The sequence below is a fragment of the Leopardus geoffroyi genome, chromosome D4 (genome assembly GCF_018350155.1).
Source record: "Leopardus geoffroyi isolate Oge1 chromosome D4, O.geoffroyi_Oge1_pat1.0, whole genome shotgun sequence".
Taxonomy (NCBI): Eukaryota; Metazoa; Chordata; class Mammalia; order Carnivora; family Felidae; genus Leopardus; species Leopardus geoffroyi.
In genome coordinates, this window is record NC_059342.1 from 47,498,093 (window position 1) to 47,521,861 (window position 23,769).

The window sequence follows — 23,769 nt, forward strand, 5'->3', positions numbered from 1 at the left end:
CACATTTTAATGGTTCAGCAAATAGTCTCTCTTGGTAAATATCCGATGTACACTTCAAAAGAAAATGTCCTAAATTGTTGAATAGTGTGCTATAATTATCTATTGGGTCAAGTTGGCTGATAGTGTCTAAATCTATATCTTCAGAGTTTCTAGTCTATTTGTCAAATCAGTTACTGAGAAAAGTGTTAAAATGTCCAACTCTGATACTGGATGTGTCTATTTTTGCTTTTAGTCCTATCACTTTTTGACTTACACGTTTTGAGGCTCTGTCACAGTTGCATTCACATTTAAGATTGTTTTGTCTTCTTGATGAATAATAATTAATTCATTATTTATATCATTATGAAACAGTCCTTTTTATCTCTGGTAATACTCTTTTCCTTGAACTCTACTTTGTCTATCCTTGATGTAATTATTGCATCTTTATCATGATCAATGGGTTTTTTTTTCTCTTTTAACTGTCTATGTCTTTATGTTTAAAATACATTTCATATGGGGTCCCTGGGTGGCTCAGTTGGTTAAGTGTCCTACTTTGGCTCAGGTCGTGATCTCACAGTTTGTGAGTTCAAGCCCCGCATGGGGTTCTGTGCTGACAGCTCAGAGCCTGGAGCCTGATTTGGATTCTGTGTTTCCTTCTCTCTCTGCCCCTCCCCCACTTGTGCTCAGTCTCTCTCTCTCAAAAATAATAATAAACATTAAAAAAATTAAAATGCATCTCATGTAACTTATTGGAATGGCTGAAGTAAAAAAACAGTGACAACGCTAAATACTGACAAAGACTCAGTAAAACTGGATCACTCATATACTGCTAGCGGATTATAAAATGATAAAGCTACTCTGGAAAAGTGTTTCTTACAAAACTAAACATTGTGATTACCATAGAACTCAGCAGTTGTACTGTTGGGCATTTATCCCAGAGAAGTGAAAACTTATGTCCGTACAAAAAAACCTGTCCACATATGTACATAGATTTATTTGTAATAGCCAAAAAGTGGGGACAATCCAGAGGCCCTTCGATGGATGAGCAGTGAAACAAACAATGATACATCCACATCATGGAATATTACTCAGTAATAAAAGGAACAAATTATCAATACATGCAACAACTTGAATGTATCTCCAGGGAATTAAATCAAGTGCAAAAAGCAAATCCCCAAATGTTGACTACTATGTAATTTAATTTATTATATTCTTGCGATGAAAAAATCATAGAAATAGAAAACAGATTAGTGGTTGCTAGGGGTTAGGGATCGGAGACTGGAAGGGAGGTGGGTGTGGCAAAAGAAAAAAAAAGAGCAACAGATCGGCTGATTTCAAGATCTGTGCTTATTTCTGGGTCTGTTGCTATTGACTCATTTTTCTCCTACTTAAGTGTCACATTTTCCTACTTCCTTGCATATCTTCTCATATATTATGTATACTCAATTATGGATTCTATGCTGTTATATAAGTCTGAATTTTAAGACTATTGTATTTTGTTATGGCAGGCATTTAATTTATTGACAGATCAGCTTTATTCTATCAGGGTTTGGTTTTAAGCTTTTTAAATGATGAATCTAGAGTAGCCCTACTCTTCAGTTATAAATTTTGTGGGGTCTCAACTGAATGCCCAGGGTGTTTATGAGGTCCCTCCATGTTGGATGGTGTAACTCCATCTTCCTGTACTATGCAACCTCCAAGATTCTGCTCAGTTCAGTTATCCAATAGCTATTTTCTGCCTCATCTTACTGAATCTTGATCTATGCATACCCAGCTTTCTATTCACCCCCAAACTCAAGGAGACCCGGATGCAGATTTCTGAAGCCATCTTATGTATCTGTCTACTCCTCAGTAACCTGATCTGTAACTTCCTGCTACATCAGCAGCCCCAAACTCTACTCTCTCCTGCCTCTAGTCAGTGATACCACTGCTCAAAAAGAAACAAACACACTTTTTAAAAAAATTGGGCTCAACTTGTTTTCATTCGGGCTTCACTTATTTGAGCTGAGGTTTGGATGGTGGCCCCAGGCAGAAAGCTGTAGTAAAATATGGTGTTTTCCCTATCTCAAGCATCGCAGTCCTGTGCTATCTGTTGTCCAACATCTGAAAACAGTTTATTCATACGCTTTGCCCAGTTTTACAGTTCTTCAGAGAAGAAAGGCTAAGTCCCATAACCGTTTCTCCACAATGGCTGCCACTGCATCTACACTTAAACATAATTCTTTGTCATGAAAGCTCCATGAAATAAATACTTTTAAATCACTTTCTGGCTAAGAAGAAAGACCAAACTTAGATAAGTTAAACATTTTCTGTTATTCCTTAAGCCCCTCACGGGTAAAAGCAAAATTTATTCATTCTGTTCTTCATTGTGCTTTATGCGGTCCTTGGTACACAACAGATGCTGAATAAATAAACTAACATTTTCAACATTACACATATGGAAAACCTAAATCTCCGAGAAGACAAGTGGGGAAAGACGAAGAAACTAATATTGGTTAAGTGCTTGGATTTGCAAACTACAGATCACAGGCCCAGAGTGACCCACAGGTCTTTTTTAAATAAAGTTTTATTGGAACACAGCCACCCTCATTCTTTTACATATTGTCTCTGGCTGCTTTCATGCTATGATGACTAACTTGAGTAGTTAGGCCTGCACAGCCTAAAATATTTACTATCTGGTCCTGGGCAGAAGTCTGCCAACCCCTGATTTAGTGTATGTTATATGCCAGGCAATCTGCTCAGCACTGTTACATACTTTTCACCTCATTAAATTTCCCAGCCATGTTGTGAAATAATAAATAACGCCATTATCCAGATGTGGACTCTGAGACCCAGAAAGGTAACTTGTCCCAGGTTTTATGGCTCGTGAGTGGCAGAGCACAAATTTGAATTCTGACTTGTCAGACTCTGACACCTATGCTTTTTTTACTTCTAACAGTCAGAGAACCTTGCAAAGATATGGAAAATGCTAAACGGGAGGGCCCTTTTTGTGATTTGCATATCATCACATATGGGCAAGTAGAACTCATGCTAAAGTAAGCTGAAGAGCTGGCTTTATATCCTATAATAAAAATAGTTAATACCATTACTAGAAGAAGTGTTTTATATGTCAACCCCTGTACTGATTAAAAATTATGTGCATGTGGGGTGTGTGATATATACACATCACATGCACATATATAGGTATATGTATATATATATATGGATATATATATATATATATGGATATATATATGGATATATATATATGGATATAAGTATATGTGTGTATACATACATATAATTTTATTTTATTTCTTCATATTCTGTGAGGCTATTTTAGGTACAGGAAGAAATGCCTAGAAAGTTTATATTACAAGACGGTAACTAGTAAATCAAGCGTTCAACCTGATTTTCCCAACTCACTAATGCTCTGTGTACACCTGCTTTCCATTCTTTCTCAACTCTTCCCTAGGTTTTCACGACTTCAAATGCCCATCCCAGGGCATGAGGGAGAATGTCGCACAGGTCCCCTCTGGTCACACAAAGTACCAAAGCCCCTCTTGCCAATGGCTCTCCTGGGCTTCCTTGGCAGTCTTCCAGCCCTCACTCGCAGCCCTGTCAAGATGTGATGTGTTTCTTTCCTCTCTCTTTTTAAGTGCTTGAAGCTCTGAGCCATCATCATTTAATTTTAAATTATCTTCTGATTTCCTACGTGGGCCGAGAATGAGAGTAGTCTGGGGAAAAACGGTAGTGACAATAAACGAGAAGGGAAGCATTTGTGAAAATCTTTTTCTTCTTTTCAAGAAGAGTTGTAATAGTGTTTTGTATCAACATGACTCCTGCCTTCAGCTGTAACAAAGTTAGAGAAAATGTTGGTGCTATAAATTGAGAGTTCAGGAGGTAACTCTATTGACCCAGTCTTTTCAATGGGATTGGTATTATAGGTTTCCCGCATAGAAACCAGTGTAGAAATATTTCTAAAGTAATTTCATCTTTGCCAGTAGCCCTTTCCTCCCTCCTTATGTCTCTTCTCTTTCCCAAGGTGTCCCTAAGTTCTTCGATCTCCTGGTGTCTCCTGTTCATGCTCTCCTTCCAAACCTCCATAACTTCCTGTGGTGCCTGAGATCAAATCACTCAGGGGGCAAAGATAGGGACATAACTTACCATTTGCTAAATTGGGTTTTCTTATAACTGGTTCAAAAGAGAGCTCTCTCATAATAGACCAATAAATGTTATACAGACACAAAGAATGTTAAATCTACACGACAACTAAGGGTCTGATGAAATATGAGATGCCATGTCTACAGACCATTTTTGGGGAGGATTTCTGTTCATGTAAAGATAAAGGGATACAGGTCAGAGTTACCCTCATGGGTGCTCTGAGTAGGTTGTTTTATTTTTAGAGATGTTCCAAAGGTAAGAAATGGCAGTGGAGTAAGCATGTAAAACCTGAATGCAAATGTGACATCTTCTGTAGCCAGCCAGAAAATTCCAGGTGCTTTAAGACTGTGCAGTCATTCGTCCAGTAATAGACAGCACACTACATTCTATCCCAAAGGGATCAGGATTGGGCTTGACAGCCTAGGGGAGACTGAGGAATCAAAAAATCACAGCGAAGGAGAAGTGAACCACTAAGTGGGACAATAGTCCCATAGGAGCTAGGAAAACTGGCCACCATTTCAACTACACCCTCACCAAAACTTTTTAATTGAGTCTATTGAGAATATTCCTTTTTCCTTGTGGGGATACATCCTTGATTTTATAAGAACAGTTAACAAGAACAGTTGAGTTCATTTTAGAACCAACAGCTGGAACACACCAGTTCCATAAAGCAAAAGCTGTCTTTCCAATTTAAGTCATCATGTAGAAGCTTCTACCATGCCCTTTGGATTATGCCTATCCTCAATCAGCTCACTTCCTTCCAGCATGCCCATTTCCGTAAACGCCATCTTTCCTGTCATCCAAACCTTAACTTGGCTTCCCCTTTCTCCTTCATTTCCTGACATCTAACCCATTGGGGGATGCTGGCCTTACCAACAGCACCAGTAGCTGATCGGAGTTACCTTGAGAAGCAGCAACTGTCAAAGACGTTTCCAACATCATCAGTAAATAGTCAATTGACCTTCACCATTTCTCTGCTCTCTGCTTCAAGTGCCTGTGAAAGAGTTAGGGCAAAAAAAAAAGATTAAATGAGTGCACTGCAGGTTACCTGGCTTGGGTTGTTGGGTCTGAGTTGGACAAAGGGAAAGAAATGAGACTGGAACTTGAGACTTACCTGGGCTGGGCTTTGTCCTAACTAAAAAGGCCTAAAAAAGCAATGGAATCCTCGTAAGATGTTAGTGGAGGACAAGAATGGAGTTAATTGGCAGAGCGTGTTTAAGTTGGTGACCGAAAAACAGTAAGGCCTTCCCAGCCTTGTACTCCACTGAATTCAGACTGATAAACAGATTACGCTGTTTTTGTAACTTAATTTGCATAGCCAAGACCCAAGTCCAGGCTAGTGAAGAAAACATAGTTTTTGGAATCACAGAAGCCCAGTTTCAAATCTCTGTCACTTAATACCTGGGTGAACTGGATTACATCACATCTCTTGAGTATGTTTTTGCATCTATAAAGTGACAACAGCATCCACCTACAGCATCATGAGAATGACTCAGGATGATGTGTAGCAGGTGACTACCACAATACTGGACATGATAAACATTCAGCAAATCATTCTATTGTCGTCATATTTGATTATCTATATAATGTCCGTCTCTCTCATTTCCATCAATTCAAATGCTATGGCTCTTCTTCATGTTCCGCCTCTTGATGGATCCATCCCCAACTATATATGAGAGTTTCCTTCAAGTATTTGAAAGTGATTGTCAGGAAAAAAAAAAAAAAAGTGGACATTCTGTACAGCTCCTACAGGGCAATTTTATATAGAAATAAATAAAAAGAAACCGATTCTAGTTCAGCATCTGAAATAGGTTTCCAACAATTTAAGCTCATCAATAACAGATTAGAAATAGTGAACTCATCTCCACAAATGGGGATGCTGCTGAATGCTGCCACATAACAGCATAAGTAAGATTTAGTAGCTGATAGATGGAGGTTTAAATCCCGAGCCCACCACGTCCTGGCAGCAGGACCCTGGCCAAGTTGTGTACTGTCTCTACATCTGTTCCTTTAGTGTGAAAACTGGTCTTAATAATACCTATGGTGCCAGGGTTGTTCCGAAGATTAAATGTCATAGGAACCTCCACCACCAAAACAAAACACAATCTCAGCCTCCTTGGGGACCACGGTAACAAAGATAAGGAGAGAGACCTGCTGGACTCATAAAACCTTAGGAAGGTGGAGAGGCCTCACAGTACCTGCCAATGATCACAGAAGCCGGCAAGACAAGAGCCAAAGCCCAGACCAGAGAACGGTATCTTGACACAACCTTTTAAAGACAAAAACCTCTTCCTACCTACACTTGCAAAGATTTCATGGTATCCTCAAACAGTAGCCCTCACTGTGATAATATCCCACATCCAATGATGGGAGAGCAGGGGCACTTTCCAGAGGGAATGCGCTGACATTATGCAAATGGCACTTTGCTTCCTTTCCAGATGTTCCAAAAAGTTCCAGGTAGATTCAGGTGCCGTGTACCAATTATTTGGAACAACTGCACTCTCTACAATTTCTCTAATAAATACGTCAATTTTACCAACCCCCTACATATTTTCCCACCTTTACTGAGATACAATTGACATCTAACACTGTGTAAGTTTAAGGTATATAATGTGTTGACTTGACACACTTGTATACACTGTAAAGTAATTACTACCATATTGTTGCTAATACCTGCCTCATGTCACCTAATTATTCTTTTTTTGTGGTGAGAACATTTAAAATCTACTATTTTAGTAACTTTCAAGTAAATAACAGAGTATTATCGCCTATAAGCACTATCCTGTACATTAAACCACAGAATGTATTCGTATTTTTTTAAGTTTATTTATTTATTTTTTTGAGAGGGGGAAGGAGAGGGAAAGGGAGAGGGAGAGAGAGAATCTCAAGCAGGTTCCATCCCCTAAGCGGGGCTCGATCTCATGAACCGTGAGATCATGACCTGAACTGAAATCAAGAGTCACTGCTTCACCGACTGAGCCACCCAGGCACCCCAGAATTCATCCGTCTTATAACTGGAAGTTGGTACTGTTTGACCAACATCTCCACTTTTCCCTATACCACTCCCATCCCAGCCCCTGGTAACTACTATTCTAGTCACTGTTTCTATGAGTTCAGCTTTTTTTAGGTTCCACATACACAGTATTTGTCTTTACCTGATTTATTTCATTTAGCAAAATGCCCTCAAGGTCCATCCACGTTGTCACAAATGGCAGAATGTACTTCTTTCTCACAGCTCAACTATATTCTATCTACTATTAGGCTGTTGGCATATTTTTGCTATTGTGACTAATATGCTGCAGTGAACTTGGGGTGCAGATATCTCTTCTACATCCTGCTTTCCTTTCCGTTGGATCTATACCCACAAGTGGAATTTCCGGGTCATATGGTAAGTTTATTTTTAATTTCCTGAGAAACACCGATACTGTTTTCCATAGCGGCTGCACCAATTTACATCCTCACCGATGGTGCACAGGGTTTATTCCCCTCCACCTTCTCACCAATATTTGTTTTCTCTTCTCTTTTTGATGATAACCATTCTAACAGGTATGAGGTGCTTTCTTGTTTGTTATGGCCCGTGGTATTCTGTTATAGCAGTTCAGGCAGGGTAAGACCGTCCTCCCTAGGGCTCTTCTGTAAGATGACTTCCATTTCCGCTGTGGGCTCCCATGATGGTATGACAGTCCTCAGTGTAAAGGATTCCCTTGCCTTGGTAGTGGCCCAGTCACTGACTGATGGAAAAACCAAGCTAAATTTTTCTCTCTATAGTTGTGCTTTTATGAATTATTTAACTGGGCTTTGTACCTCCCTTTATTTAATTGCACTCATAGAGAAGTACGGACTGTTGGCATTAAGAACCCTCTAGAAGACAAAGCAGTTGATTATTCTTACCGTCAAAGTAGGCTCTCACATTGGGTGCAGTAAGAAGCACTGCACAGAAATAGCTTGTTGGCAGAATTACGCTCTCAAGGGTGAATATCTTCAAGCCATCCTTGACTCTCTAGAGCAGAAAGGCAACCAAGTACAATGCCGAGGAGTGGGGAAAATGTTGAACTGAAGGCAGAAGGATCTCATGTGAAACTGTGAGTGGCCTTCATTGATGCCTGTCAAAGTAAAATTCACAGTGATTCGCTTTCCTTTCCAATAATGGAACCACTATCCTCAGGAAAGCCTTGCTCTCTTCCTGGTTTGAGTATTAACTGATGGTTTGAATGAACACAATCTTTTTACCTACTTGCCTTTGCAAGTGCTGTTTCCCTCTGTCAGGATGGCCTCCTCCTCCCATCCTACCCCCCCCCCCCCCCCCCGCACAGTTCCTCTGGGGGAATTGCTCCGTGGCCTTCCAAACCTAGAATAATACTAGCATGCATTTATGTAGTGCTTACTATGTACCTGGTGATATAGAGGCTGGGAGTTGGGGGGGGTGGGTAGTGGGAGGATCTGCTTCAGATGCAAGCAATAAGGAGTTGAATCATCTATAGAGAATTTAAAAACAGTAATACCACCCCCCCAAACAAAAACAAGTCTGCTTTTTTGACTACCATGTGTTGACAATTCTAAACAATGTCAGTAAGAAAATGCTCCTATCCACTGAGGCAGACTTTTCCCAATGAGCCTCCCTTCATCCTTGGTACCTGCTGTTATGTGCCCAGAACCTTCCTAAGCACTTATGTATATTAACTTCCAGAATTTGACCCCAATTTAAAGCTGAGAGGACTGAAGCACAGAGCGATTGTGTGACTAAGCTGAAGTTATGCAGCTTGGTCATAATGCCTAGCAGGTAAGTGATATGGCCAAAGCTTCAACCCAGGCCGTGTTACCCCAGTTTACCCACCTAACCACTGAACACATGCCTCTCAGAATATCTAACACACATGAAATACACCTCTAGGACAACATCCCTGATCTACTCGGGCTCTAATAGCTCCCGGCATGTGTTCCTTAGAAGCTGTTTATTTTTGTATTACAACGCTCACTGGGCTACAGGGAAGCAGACAAGAGACCCTGAGCCTAGCACAATGACTGGCCCACAATAGATGCCGAACGAATGAATGAATGAATGAATGAATGCAGTCTTTGGTTTGAGAGCTAAAAGGATTTATGTATATTATGTGTATATTATGGGAGATTGGTGAAAAGCTCTGGATTTTGATTTGGAATTCAAGAACGGCCTTCAGTTCTAGCCCTGTACTATCTCTGAGACCTAGAATCGGTCATTTACTAGATCTAAATGTTTGTTTCCTAATCTGTAAAATGAAGAGTGGAATATTATATATGTGATATTCAATAGATTTTCAGTTTGCTTTCTTCAAACTAAATTCAAATGGGTTTCTTTTTTTCTTCCCATTGATAACAAGCATATCTGTAGGAAAAAAAAACCAAACCTTTTAAGTGTAACATACTACAGAGAGCATACAAACTCGAAGTATATAACTCGATGAATTATCACAAGGTAAATACCCAGTTTAGGTGAAACCAGCTAGATCAAATGAAACCACCTAGATGAAGAAATAGAACATTAGCAGACTTCTCATACTATCACTCCTAGTCAAATGTAAAGCTCTCCTGACTTCTAACATCACATATCAACTTCCTAATAAATGAAGAAAATATGTATTCTTTTGTGTAAGTCTTCTCTCACTCGACAGAATGTTTGTGAACTTCACCCATGCTGTTGTGTATAACTGTAGTTTATTCATTTTCCTAGCTGTATAGTATTCCACTGTGTAAACAGACTACACTTTACTTATCCATTCTACTATTCATGAATATTTTGGACAAATACAAAGAAAACCATACTTAGTGAGTCCTAATAAAACTGTTGAAAAGATCAAACATCACTATTAAAAATTATTCATTTTTTTGTTTTTCCAAAGAATGCTAATTTTCTCCCCCCTTTCTGGGAACTATTCCTTATTCCTGACTCCAGCTTATTAACATCCAGATGTAATTTTTTTTAATATTCATTTTTTTTTTCAACGTTTATTTATTTTTGGGACAGAGAGAGACAGAGCATGAATGGGGGAGGGGCAGAGAGAGAGGGAGACACAGAATCGGAAACAGGCTCCAGGCTCTGAGCCATCAGCCCAGAGCCCGACGCAGGGCTCGAACTCACGGACCGTGAGATCGTGACCTGGCTGAAGTCAGACGCTTAACCGACTGCGCCACCCAGGCGCCCCTAATATTCATTTTTTTAAGAGAGAGAGTGGGGGAGGGACAGAGAGAGAGGGGAGCAGAGTATTCAAAGTGGGCTCTGTGCTGACAGCAGAGAGCCTGATGTGGGCTTGAATTCACAAACCGTGGGATCATGACCTGAGCTGAAGTAGGATGCTTAACTGACTGAGCCACCCAGGGACCCCACAACCAGATGTAATTTTCTAAGGAATGTTGAAGGTGGTGAGTTTTGTCCATATACAAGAAGAAACAGTATCAGAATCTGGAAGAATACGTTATGAGTGGCCTGGCACTCTGGATGCCTGCCCACCATGTTCTTCAGGATGGTCCTTCCTTCTACTCTAGAGTCCTCTCCCTTTATTCTCTGTATCCCTGAGCCTTGGTCACAGAGAATTGCTAGTAAAAGATGTAAGCCTATATTCTGGCTTCAAGTACACGTGCCTGGTACTTAGAAGGAACTCAACAAATATTTATTTTGTGATTGCTACTCAAATTCAGCAACTCACTACTTAGCTGAAAGTTCTTTCCTCATTTGTGGGTGATTAGTTAACATCTACCAATAGCTACTCCAAAATCTCTTACTTCTTCTGAAATCCACATTCTTACTTGATAAATAACTCCGCATTCTATTTTTAAGGAGCAACTTTAGAGAGTCCCTTCTTTAACACTTTCATTTTAAAAAGATCTTTTTCAACCTTCATTTTTACCCTTCTTGTCCTTCTCTCCAGCTCAAAGGAATCTATGTCCTTTTTCTCTAAAGCTAGATCCCATCTGAGAGATACTGTTGCTATATTTATTCCCCCTCACTGGCATCTTCAAACTTTCCGTCTGCGTAGACTTCCAACCCAACCTGTGTGTTTCTCCTTCACCTTGAAAGAAAATTTCAGTATGATCTTGGTGTCTGCTCTAGCCACCACCTTTTATTACTCCTCCTTTACTGACACATTTCTTGAATAAGAAGCTCAAGGACATATTGATCACCTGTCTTGAAGCCTTGAAATGGCCTCCACCCACTTCCAAGGTAAGTCATTCTACCTCCTTGCTTGATCTGTCTCCACCCCCGGATTTTCTTCTCCTTGCTGTCCCCTAACTCTGAATTCTCAGCATTTCTGAAAATTCAGCCTCGGTGCTGAGCTCTTTCTTCTGCTGCAAATGTTCTGTCTGCTTCTTGGATCATGCCTGTATAAATGACACCCAAATTTATACCTTCCACCTTGTTCTCTCACTCGAGTTCCTGCTGTGCTGTCTTTGATTCCTGCTGAACATGCCTACTTGGCTGTTCCATTTTCTCCCCTCAAATGAACACTTGCCAAACTGATCTCGTCCTTTTCCTTCCATCCACACTGGGCTCAGCATGCTTAATTCCTTTCCTTCATCAATAACACCAACATTTCCCCACTAAGGCAGGCTTGAAAACTCCATCATCACTGACATTCCTATCTTTCATTACACATAGTAATCAGTCACTATGACTCATGAAGATTGTTCTTTGAAAGGAATCTAGCAACCATGCCTTTTTTATTCCTATTCCCACACCCATCCATGATTTATATTAGCTGAGGCCATTACAAAGCTTGTAGAAAAACGTGGCATCTTCCTTTTCTCATGAAAGGAGACCTTCATCTTTCTATGAAAGATATTTTTATCTCTAAGCCATTTTCAGAACCAATGTTACTGATCAACATGGATTCTAGGAATGGGTAAGTCTTCCATGGCTAATTCTCCCAGATCCGTTCATGCCCCTTAGGCTCTTAACAGCTTCTCACTTAGAAGATTCTCCCAAAGTTTTCTACTACTATCAAAGTTTTAGCAGTCATTACAAAAGACCTGGAACCATTTAACACCAGCCACCTTTCTCACCTAGAAAAGCAGAGATGGTTCCTACACACTCTTATCTTGGTAGTCAGAAAAGCTAACTACTTATATGCCCATAGTAGAAGGAGTTGCAGAAGCTGTGTGTACCATTCTGTAAATGCTGCAGTGTCCAGCTCCAAACAAACATGTTTCTCATGGTTCTGGGGACTGGTGAGGTCCTCTTGCAGATACTGCCTTCTTGTTGTGTACTCACATGGCAAAATGGAAGTTCTGGCATCCTTCTCCTTCTAAGGGTATAATTCCATCATGAGGGCTCTCTACTCATGACCTTATCGAAACTTAATTACCTCCCCCAAAACCCCACCTCCCACCTTTAGGGCTTCAACATATGAATTTTGGGGAAACACAAACACGTAGTTCACAGCAAGGATGAATGGAGGGATTGTAACAATGCTGGACACCAGCACATCATACAGGTGGCTCAGGGAAGAAGAAAGGAAAACAGAAGACAAAAATCTCTATTTCCATCAAAATTAAAAATAAGCAATGAATTTAAATTACCGCAGAGACTAAATATCACCTGGAATTGTAACTCCTCTCTGACTCCTAAGACTAGAAGCCCCAAACTAGAATGCAAAATGAAATAATACACCAGATACAGTAAGATTAGGACCAAAACCTAGAATCATTCCCATTGGAGAATGTGGATTAGACAGAGGAAATTTTAACCCCTACACTAGATTTTGGAATCTACAAACCTTAGAGCACTATGTGAAGTAATTTGGACCAAATAAGGCTTGCTTTAACAACACTAAAATCCAATTGTAATCACCCCGACAGACAGGGAACTTACAATTCAATTCTCCAGCCTAGGCCAAATTATACACCTAGGCATTTTTCTAGGAACACAATCCCTGGAGACCTCCATCTCAGTGTGCACCCCGGCTTTACCACTCATTAGTTATAGGACCTTGGATAGGTCATTCCACCACCACAACCCTCAGTTTCCTCGTTTACAAAATGAGGTTAAGAATACCACTCACCTTGGGGCGCCTGGGCTGCTCTGTTCATGAAGTGTCCGACTCTTGATTTTGGCTCAGGTCATGATCTCATGGTTTGTGAGATGAAGCCCTGTGTCGGATTCTGTGCTGACAGTGCAGAGCCCGCCCAGGATTCTCTCTCTCCCTCTCTCTCTTCCCATCCCCCCCACCTCAAAATAAATTAACTTTAAAAAAAGAGTACTACCCACCTTATACAGTTGTTGCTAAAATTAAATGATGTTTTAACAGAAAGCACTTGAAATAGTGCCTAACACATAGTAAATGTTCTATTTATTAGTGTTAGCTACCTTTTGTACTCAACCATTATCTAAGCACAGGTATATGACCAATGTCCTCAGGGAGGCAAGACTCCAGCGAAACTGAGATCTAATGTGAAATCTTCCCAAACTGCCCAGGCAAGAGCCTCATGAGTCCCTTGGTACGCACTCAAGGACACCTTATGTGGCAGTAAGATCAGAGACATCAGTCCCTAGGAAAGTCAGAGGACATGGATGGAATGCTCTCACACACTCTGAACACAACATGCCCAAAGCTCATTTCATTATGTCCTCAGCGCTCTCCCACCCTGTTTCCATGCCCCAGTCTTCTCCTCCTGCTCCTCCTATGTCCTGTATCTCAGGAACAGTGTGACCAGGGCCCAAGCCACACACGCACAAGTCAACCTGTATGTCACCCTCTTGACTGAGCCCACACATCACTAGGACCTTTAAAACATAAACATATCATTTGCATCCACTCCTCTCCAAGCACACTGCTACCGCCCTGGGTTCAGCTGACATTACTGCTCAGCTGGACCACTGCAGTAGCCTCCTTCCACATCCCTCTGCGTCCACCCTTGCTCCAGGCCAGTCACACTCCAAAAAACCTCCAGAGGAAGCTTCCAAACTGGCAAAACCAGTCATGACACTTCCCCAGTAAAATCTACCTTTCTTTCAAGACATTTCTCCTTCCTCTGTTCTCAATTCCTTCCACCCCCACGACCCAGTTTATGTTCTCACCACACAGAATCACCGTGAGTCACTGAGTGTCCCCTATCCCCTCCCACCTCTGTGGCTTAGGCCCATGCTCTTTCTTCTGCTCTATCTTCCTCCCTAGGTTTGTCTATCCAGAAATCTCCAACTGACCCTAGAAAACCCAGTTCAAGTGCTGCTGCCTCTTGGGCACCTTCCCTTACCTCTGCAGGCCGACCTAGACGCTCTATCTTCCACACATTTATGGCATCACACACAGCACCAGGAATCAGAATGGTTTGTTTGCAGGAATATCCTCCAGCACCTACACTGAATATTGCACACCACGGCAATAACAATCATGCCAATAATAATATGATTATTATATTATGCTATATATACTAGATTAACATCATATATGTTAATATATTATTAAATATATAATATTAAATATATAATATATTATAAAATTCAGGTACCTTGCTAAGCCACTTATTAGTGTGAACCACTTGAGATCGCTATTTTTGTAGTCAAAATGGGCACATATTAATGATTTCATGTAGCCCAACCTAAAACATGCATTTTCTAATCTCATTTTCACAATAACCCTAGGAGGTAGACATGTTGTGTTTATTACCCTAGTTGTATGGGTAAGAAAATTGAGGGTTGGAGGTTTTAAGTAACTTTTCCCAAGGTCACAGGAACGAGAAAGTGACGGAACCAAGACTCTAATCTGGAACTGCCTGACCCTTGACGCTCTTACCCATGACTATATCCTGATTCCTAGAGAATTGTTTAATTGTGTAATCGACTGATGAGACGGTGACATGGCGGCCCCTGAGAGATGACGATGCTTGGTTACATAAAGATGTTAAGTTTGTGTTCAGCAAGTCCAGAGAGGACAAATCCTGATGTTCCTGTGGCAGCTGAAACAGGTTTCTCTGCAGCAAGCAAAGGATGGTAAATACTGAAATGAGTTAATAAGGAAGGTTATAAAATCTCCTTCAAGGGAAGGATTTCTTCCCCCAATGGAGGATAGATTCTCATCTGTCAGAGATGGTTTAAATATAATCCTTTGTGAAGGTCAATAAATTGGGCTCACAAAGTCCTTTTCAGGCTCCTTATGATACTCAGACACACCGGCTTAATGTGGCTCAGCACGCAGCCTGAAAATGGGAGGGTGCTGGTTCCCCAGCCAGAAACAATCTCCCTGCCTTTGTCTCCCTCAGCATCGCCCCTGCCCCCTGACTCGGCCTTCTTTGGAACGTATGTCGTGACTTTTGCATGTCGTTCTGCTTTCTTCAACAGAAAAATGCATTGAAAGCACGAAATGTGAGTGGTTCATTTTGGTATCTTCAAACACAGTGTTTAACACTACATTTAAATTTTTGATTACGTGTAACCTCTTTCCTCTTCTGAAAGAATCTTGTAGTATCCAGTGCAAACAAACCCTGATTTTTTTTCTAAAATCTATTATCAAAACTCAGCAACTCACACCATGAGAACAAAGCTTTCTCTAAGTGCATTTTTGGTCCAATCATTATCAGATATAGCATAATTATTTCTTTCTCCCTCAGCATCATTTGAAAATATGGTCATTCAGATGTCAATTCCCTCCAGGTAAAAAGTTCGGAAGATGAGCCAGCATTTCAGCCAATAAGAAAGAGATCTAACTAGGTTACTAATAGAAAATAACATGTCACATATGTAAGCGTTTAGCAAGTCCCAGTTAGAGTCAATACCACCTCAAAACAATTCTAATGAAAAAATTTTTTCAATAATTGTTACTCCATAGATGCATGACTTTCCACAATGATAATGAATCAGTGGAATAAAAAATTGTGCTAGCCTCTTATTCTCAATAAAAATGACAATAATATTATAGAACATTAAACTCAAATAAACTTACCAAATGATCTAGCTCATTTGATCCATATAACAATCCTTACCATTTATGTCACCACTTTAGAAGATATTTACAGGAAACTTGGATCAGAGAGAGAAGAAAATTGCTGTGAGTCACAAAGCCAGGAATAGCAGAGTCTAGACTAGAACCCAGGCGTTTTCCTGATTCCAAATCTCATGATCTCTCTACTGCATCTTTCTGTCCACATGGCTAATCTTTTTTTTTTTTTTTAAATAGCATTTCTAACTCAGCAATATAGAAAATCGAGATCCAAAGAAGAGTGACCAATTTGTGAAAGGAGGCACATATTCTTAATTTTGGTAATTAAACTTGAACATTAATTCCTTATATCTTGTAAAATATACCAATACTAACATTTATTGAACATCGACATCTTGCCACAGTACTAAGTGCTTTATGGGGATTATCTCATCTAATCCTTACAAGGAGTCTAAAAGGTTGGCCCTCTTCTGATTTTACTAATGCAGAAACTGAAGTTTTGTAAGACCTTAGCTTTCCCAAGATTGGGAGCTGTTGTCTGAACCCATATTAGCTGAACCCAGAACTTAAGCCCTTAACCACTATTCTAACCTGCTATGCTAGTCGTTCTCCACTCTTGGTCCTAGACAGGCAGCATGGGCACCCCTGGGAATTTGCTAGAAATACAAATTCTCTGGCCATACCCAGACCTACTCTGGGAGTGGGACCCAGCAATCTATGTTTTAACAAGCCCTCCAAGTGCTTCTAAGGCACACTAAAATCTGAGAATCACTGTGCTCAACTGAAACACGAGTAAATGGTAACCATTTGCAAGGAGTCAGTATATGCTCTGTGCTATCAGGGAATGCAAAAAAGTAAGTGACAGAAGTTGAAGACAACTAATACATTTGTTGAAAATGAAAATCTTCAGGGGATGGTAAAACCAAAAAGGGAAAAAATAACCTTAACTAGTTCATGCAGAAGCTGAAAACAGCAATGATGAGCAATTAATCAGGCGATATGTTACACTGTAATCAAGGATCAGGAAATTCCAGAAGGACTAAATGATACAGAGTTTATTACTGCACAGCAAATGATCATTAATAAAACGTGGCTGTTAAAAGAACTAAAGAGATGAATAATCACATAAGGAAATGTCAGCTGTAGAAGGAATAACTTGTGGTCTTAATCACTTGGAAAAATTACAGGTATAGACACAGAATCAAAATACAAGAATAGAGGATAGCAGTGCTATTAGAACCTAGCACAAACATGATAGATCTTTTTATACAAAATCAAGATAGTTACAAAGACACCATGCACTTTGACCTGGCTGACATTTCAACTGCTAAAAATAATGAACTTAAGAATTTTAGCAGCACTCTGCATCACTCCCTGTCTATAGTAACAAGAAATTACTTTGCTGGAATTACTAAAACGTAGAGATTACATGACTTGGAAGTTACCTGGTTATTCCTTGGATTTTATCTGGCTGATGACCTCTGCTGATATGTAACTTTCCTAAAGGAGTAACTCTGCACATGAGTGCTTCCGAAGACCGGGCCAAGAGCAGCTTCCCAGGGCATGCCATTCCAATATCCTTCATTATATCTCGAGAGAACTGCTTTTTCAAAGTGCAATGTGGAGGGACTGAAAAGTGATATCAAGAACAAAAATACCCGCAAGTGAGTATGAAAAGAAAAAGGATTCCAACAAAGACACCAAAAGTTATTAGACAACAAAATTGTGGGTTATTCCTTCCACTTGATGGCTACTGATTTGAGGTCTCTCTTTTTTTTTTTTAACCTCTATTGGTTTTTTAAGAAATAGAAGCAAATCAAAGAAAATGCATTAATTGAAGCAATCAAAGGAAATATTAAACTTGTCTAACTGGACTTCATGAGAAGGTATCACAAATTCCATGGAGGAAAAGGTATGTTCTTCTCTAACTTAGCATTTTGTTGCAATTCTCCATTCTCATACCAAGAAAAATTAGCCTTAGTAGCTAAAATGTATTGACCACTTACCACGTGCCAAGAATCATTCTAAACTTGATACATACATTTTCTCCTAGAACATTCATAGTTAGTCTATGATATATGCATTATTGTTGCCCATTTGACACTCTACAGATAAAGAAACTGAAGGAAGAGAGTTAGTCTCCAAAGATGGCCCCAAATAATTCAGTTTCTCCGTCTACATACAAACTGCAACTCCCATAAAGAGATGGAGCTTACATTCCCTCCTTACATTGACTCTATGCTAGATCTAAGAATGATTTGTGCAATATTGTGCAAAGAAAGAAATATTACAAGTCTTCTAAGCCATGGATTAATAAGGCAGCTTCTACCTCTTGAAATCCAGCCACCATGTTGTGAGGAAGCCCAAGCAACCATGTGGAGGCGCTCATGTGGAGAATAATCAAGACCCCTGGCTGACAGGTTCAGTTGAGTTCCCAGCAAACAGTCAGCACCGACTTGTTATGTGAGTGAGCCATCTTGGAAGTATATCCTCTAGAGCAAGTCACAACACTCCAGCTGATGGTAAATGGAACAGAGATAAGGTGTTTCCATCAAGCTCTACTCAAATTGCAAAATCATTATTGTTTTAAACTACTAAGTTTTGGGGCACCTGGCTGGCTCAATTAGTTAAGCATCCAACTCTTGACTTCAGCTCAGGTCATAATCTCAGGGTCATGACCCTGTGGGATTGAACGGTGCATTGGGCTCCACACTAAGCATAGAGCCTGCTTAGGATTCTCTATCTTCCTTTGCCCCTTTCCCCTCCTCACGCATTTTCTCTCTCCCTTAAAAACAAAACAAAACACAACAGCTATAAGGTATTTAAAAAATTTTTTTAATGTTTATTTCTTTTTAAGAGACGGAGCAAGACAGAGTGCCCACTAGGGAGGGGCAGAGAGAGAGAGAGAGAGAGAGACACACACACACACAGAATCCAAAGCAGGCTCCAGGCTCTGTGCAGGGCTCGAACCCAAAGACCACAAGATCATGACCCGAGCCAAAGTTGGGCACTTAACTGACTGAGCCACTCAGGCGCACCAAAATCTATTAAGTTTTTGATAAGGTATCTTATTACACAACAATAGATAACTGAAATACTGAACTACCCAAGGTTACACAGTGAGATGGCTCAATATCAGGGAAGCCATGCCTTTCACTCTCAAATAAATTAAGAAGCTGCAAATAAGGCTATGCAAAGAAGGGTTTCCATAGAGATACAAGTGTGAATAGATGATGTGCTTATATTGGTACTTTATTCAACAAATAGTCACTGAGAATCTGAGGTCTCAGGTACTGAGCCCAGATGCTACAGATACAAAGGTGAATAGTCAGAGTTCTGAGCTTAAGCTCCATGCATGGCCACTAAGACAAATTATAATACCCGCAACATGAGCAAACAGATGCAAAATAATAGATACTTGGGATTACTCTTGACTTTTTACATCAAACCGAAGGCAAGGAATCGCAGGGAAAGATATGGAAAGAGCTTGGAGTTGGGGTAAAAGAAAAGTGCAAGTAAACTTTCAAGACAGATCAACAAGAACACCACAAAATGTGTGTGTGTGTGTGTGTGTGAAAGGAAGGCAAAATATAACGGGTATTAGAAGAAGGACAATTTTAGTCATTCAAATATGTCTTTGTGAGCATACATACACACACACGACTCCTTTGACAAGGTCATGCAGATATTCTGACCAAACTGAATGTCAGAGAGTTCTTTAAAAATGGTTACAGGACCTCTAGTTCTAAGATGGAGTAGTCCCATTTCTCCCTTTTACAAAGGCAAAGGTCCGCTCTCTCACAGGTAAGAATTCATGAACGTAAGAGCACAGACAAGCTGAAAAACTCCAAAAGGTGGGAAGAAGAAGACAGACTTCCTAGGAATCTCCAGACTTGAGGAACCACATGGCACCCCCGCTCCCCCATACACACCAGATATGGCGCTGCAGAAGCCTCTAACTAGAAACCACCAACATGCACAGACCGGGGGGTGGGTGGGGGGAAGCACTCTAAGAAAAGCCTATTCTTCCAGCCAAACTAGGAAAAGGGTAGCCTATCAGCAGAAAACCTTTTTGGCAATACTGCCGTACTCTAGGAAATTGGAAAAGAAAAACTGCATTCCTCCCACCCCCATGGTTTCAGGGGGCTGAGTAGGGAGCAGATGTTCTGCCGCACCCCACTCTCCTCCCCACATCAGTAATTGGTGCCACACGGATTCTCCTGCCAGGATAGTCTGTGAGGTCCAGTGGCCTGCAAAGCCTCCCATCCCTACTGGGTAGTGAATCCAGCACCCTCCGCCCCCATGTCAGTGGAGCCCAGAGGGCAGCTGAACCTCTATGCCCACCCAGCATCAGTGAGGTGGTAGCAGGAAGTATGAGGGGGATGCGGGTGGTTAGTTAGCACTCAGCACTCTGCCCTGCTTCCTGTCTCTGGGTGCCAGCAGGGAGTTTCTGCCCTGCCCTGCAGCACAAAGTAGGCAAGTCAGGCCTCTGCTTTCCCCCTCCGTGGTGTCAGCAGGGTACAATCTTACCACACCACATGGAGACAACGCAGGCAGTACAAGCTGATGTCCCACCTTCTTCAGGAAGCGGTCAGTAGGACTAAATGGGGAGCTGAATTTCCACCCCACGCTCTTGCAAGAGAGGTATTGGCAGAGCATCAGGAAGCCAGACATAGATACCAATCCAGCCCTCAAGCTACATCTCAACAGGGAGACTCCCTACTGGAAAAAAAAAAAAAAAAAAAAAAAAAAAAGATTAAATAGGATCCAAAGTATCATAAAATATAACCAAAATGTCCCGGATACAATTAAAAAAAAATTCGTCATACTGAGAACCAGGTATATTACAACTTAAATAAGTTGTAAGTTGCCTTGTATCTGTGGAAGGCAATCACCTACCAACACTAAGATTAATCAGATATTAGAATTATCTTATAATTTTAAAGCAACCATCATAAAAATGCATCTACAAACAATTCCAAATTCTCAATTCAAATGAAAAACTAACAATTAACAACAACGTTATCTCTTCTGTTAATAGCTTTATATAACTGGTAACTATGGCTATGCCACCTTTTCTTCCTCAGGGTATACAAGTTGTATACCTCAGGGTATACAAGCAAACAGCTCCATAATAATACAGCTATCACCTCAAAGTATTTATAGTGCTTGCCCTCATTTTCTAAAGAACCTAAGAAATTATGATGCCACTGAATCTTGTGAGGGATCCACAGCCAACATGATGCTGGTGAAGAGGTCACTGAGAGCACATGACTGTCAGTTGACCTGACTGCTGGATCCAGGCAGGTGGGGGCTCCTCACCCCCTCCCCTATCCTTGGAATGTATGTTCCACTCACCATTCCCCCACTAGGAGCTGTTTCAAGGACATAATCTTTGACAGTAAGGTACTGTTGAAACCATAAGGACTGGCCACAGTTAAGGCTTCTATATAGACTTTTAAGATTGAGGCGGGCCAGCTATAGAGATCTACTCATCTTGTGGTTGCTGAAGACAAAACTTTTGTGGCTGCTGAAGGGAAGACAAGTTCCCTTGCTTATTAAAACTGCCACCTACCAATCTGGACTCATCTGCCTCTTTCTTTAGAGTCTCTCCATGCCCTGGTGTACCAGGGCGAGTACAGATTTTACCCAGGAAATTCCTGAGTTTGTGACCCAATAGATACACAACATATAGCCAGTAGTTAATTTCACCATTTCATGTTAGTTGCATCTGAATTTCCCATAAATTTCATTGTTCCTATTCATTTAGTTAACATCTATTTCAGAACTTAAAAACCTCTAATGAAGATGCTCTAGAACATAACTGGAAGAAATACTGAGTATTTTTGACTTGATACTGACTTCTGTTTAACCTTGACACTGATAAAAATGTACTTCCTTTTCTCTGAACAAAAAATTTATCAGTTATTTACTGCAGGATAAGATCTTAGAGAAATGCTTCCTATGACCTTCCTTCATTAAGGTGTCCCTGGTATGAATCAAGAGGTGACACCCGCCAAAGTATCTTTGCCCAATTTCTGCCATAAAGCCTGAAATTACATGGCCAGAGTCTTTACATTAAGCACTTTTCAATCTTCTCAGGCATTTTTTCTAGAAGTGAAAATACTCTTATGCATCTCAGTGATGAATTCCTGTTAGGTCTCAGAAGACAGGAGTGTGATCAACTCCACTGTTGACTACCCAGTGTGACTTTGGGTAAGTCTTAAAAAGCTTCTCCAACCCTGTTTCATTGGTAGTAAAATGTGGATAACCCATGTTATCTGGTCCACTTGGCAGAGTTAACAAGACAAATAAAATAATGCATATGTGGATACTTTATACAGTGTAACGAGCTATACAAATACAAGTGATTACTATTAGCAGATAAGTTTTTGTAGAATTTCATTAAAAATAGTTCTCATGTCAGAACAAACTGTTCAGTAACAAAACATACAAATAGGAATTCAGAGGCTGCCGGGGCGGGGGAGGGGGGGGTGGCTAGTAGACATATCAAAAGGAGTTAGAAGACCATGAGAGAAAAAGAGAGAGGCCACCAGGGACAGTATGCTACATCTGACACCTGCAGAGATGTTTAGTTGGAATGAATAGTCCTTGCAACATGCCCAGTGTAGTGGTGGCCTGGAGGTAAACATGCTGTTTATGCACATGATACACATATCCAAAGATGTGGGCAACCTCCAAAAGTGCTCAAAAATTAGACACTCTCTTTAGTTAACACATTCCTGTAGTGTGTTAAACACTTTCCCCGCACAATCCGCTTTTGTTAAAAAGTTGTTCTCTGTTCTAGAGCTCCAATACGTGAACAGCTGCAGAGGTGTCATGAAAGAGTGCTGGAAAGAATACCCCAAGGGTGGATTCTAATTTGATTCCATTACTAACTTACTGTGGGACCAACCTTGAGCAACCTCTTTAGAACACTGAACTAATATTATATGTATTTACTATCTGGGGCTGGGATACTTTGTTCAGATTCACTCTTCGTTGGCATCTGCTTTTATACAAAATAGTAAAAAATAGAAATACTGGTCTTAGGAACTGTTTCCTGATAGTTTCATTTTCTTGCAGCCAAACTACATGTAACACCACTCAGAGTAGTGACTCACACTATAGTTTCACAAGTGTGTATATGTGTGGATTCTGATAATTTTGTACTCTGTAGGGGAGGAAGAGAAACACAACTCAAGTTGAGAAAAAAAAATTATCCTCAAAAATGTTTCTTTATAACTGTTTTTAGAGACCTTTGTTAAGGGTAACGTTTGCGATGGTGCTAAAGTGGTAACATGTGCCAGAAAACAATGGTAAAATCTCAGGGTCAGCAGTCAGCAAGATCCCAGCTAAATCCTTGGTTCTGCCACCCCACTGGCTAAGTGACTTTTTTACAATTGTAAATTGGGATAACATCTAACTTGCAGATAGGATTTTCTACGGCGATTAAAAATAATGCAAATAGGGGCACCTGGGTGGCTCAGTTGGTTGGGCATCTGACTTCGGCTCAGGTCATGGTCTCAGTTTGTGAGTTCGAGCCCTGTATGGGGCTCTGTGCTGACAGCTCAGAGCCTGGAGCCTGCTTCGGATTCTGTGTCTCATTCTCTCTCTTCCTCCTCCTCCCCCACGTGTGCTCTGTCTCTGTCTCTCAAAAATAAATAAAAATGTAAAAAAAAAAAAAATTAAAAAAAAATAATGCAAATAAAGTCCTTGCACCTATAAGGAAGTCAATAAA

General features: G+C 40.5%; 1 long non-coding RNA gene across 2 annotated transcripts; it reads right to left on the reverse strand.

Moving 5' to 3' along the window:
* Positions 1 to 954: 954 nt before the first annotated feature.
* Positions 955 to 20,810, reverse strand: LOC123593040. Of its 2 annotated transcripts, none has more exons than XR_006710077.1 (5): positions 20,604 to 20,810; positions 18,358 to 18,544; positions 17,474 to 17,657; positions 5,025 to 5,116; positions 955 to 3,695 (listed from the first exon to the last, which is right to left on the reverse strand). It is a non-coding gene; the product is annotated as an uncharacterized LOC123593040 (long non-coding RNA). The 2 variants fall into 2 exon arrangements; XR_006710076.1 differs by having other exon boundaries at positions 955 to 3,810.
* Positions 20,811 to 23,769: the final 2,959 nt, after the last annotated feature.